Genomic DNA, 1,352 nt, shown 5'->3' on the forward strand with positions numbered 1-1,352 from the left:
TTTTCTTGAAACTTCAGCTCATTCTGAGATTTACATCCTAAACCAATTTCTTTTGAATCATGCTGGCCTTTAGAATTTATTTGTGATTTTGTGTTTCTCTTTCCATCTTCCGAAAAAGATACTGAAAATCAGAGATTGTACTCACTAATTTCTATAGCTCTATAGTTGCTAACACAGATTGTATATTTAGAATTTTCTATTTGAACTTCTAATATCTCAAGAATCATTCCTGGAGGTTTTATGGACCTGAAAGTGATATAATAAGGGGAAAGAGAAAGCTCTTTTAGAAAAATAGCTTGCTGAAATGTAACTTGGTCAAATTTTGCAGGGCTAGGAAAGCAGCCCATTCAAGAGAGGGACCTTTGAAGCTTGAGTTATATTAGCTTCATGGTAAGTTCACTTCTAAATATGCTCTAGCCAAAGAATTAAGGAGCTCTGTTGGCATGTTGGTTAAGTGCCTTGAACCCACGAGCCACTCTATGGAATGAAAGTGTGCCAGTCAGATTCTGTAAAAATCTACAGCTTTGGAAGCCTTAGGGGCAGTTTCACTCTATCCTATATTAAAAAACAAAACAAAACAAAAACAAAAAAAAAAAACACCGTTGAGTCGAATCCAAGTCGTAGCGACCTCTCTCCTTGGGTTTCCCAGTTGGTATCTCTATGGAATTAGATTGCCCAGTCTTCCTTCCAAAGAGTGACTGGTGGGTTTGAACCACCAACCTTCTGGTTAGCAGTCAAATGTCTTAGGCACTATGACACCAGAACCCCATAGAGTCTGTATAAGTGGTAATTTCATTTGGAGGCAATTTTTTTTTTTTTTTTTTGGTGGTGGACTTAGCATTCTGGCTGACCAATTTGGAAGTAACATCATATAATCTAACATATGCAATTTTTTTTCTCAACATGGAGGTCTGAGAGGACTCAAAATCACCCCAACACACGTTAGACAAAGTAGAACAGAATGTCCATAAAAATATAGCCCATCTTGAAACTGACAAAAGAAAAATTGAAACTGACAAATGAGATAAGGGAAATCAAGTCAAGAGCAGCTAAATAATCACCCAACTGTTCTGGTAAGCATCATGGAAGACTGTTCCCTGCTCAGGGCTCAAGAGGTAAAAAGCTGATACCAAAAATAACTCACTCCTCTGACTCAGACTGCTCTTGAGAATAGAATATAAATTCATACAAATAACATATTTCAGGCAAAATTAAAGAAATACTTAAGACAAAAAATTAAAGAAAACGTGTCATGTAGCAGTGAGACATGTGATATTAGGCAGAAACAATCATGAATTTGCTCTATAGGGAAGCAGCACCCATAACCCTAAGTACATGGTATTCCCACAGAA

Source organism: Orycteropus afer, unplaced genomic scaffold, assembly GCF_000298275.1.
Source record: "Orycteropus afer afer isolate SDZICR_OR568_19922 unplaced genomic scaffold, OryAfe1.0 scaffold00427, whole genome shotgun sequence".
Lineage (NCBI taxonomy): Eukaryota > Metazoa > Chordata > Mammalia > Tubulidentata > Orycteropodidae > Orycteropus > Orycteropus afer.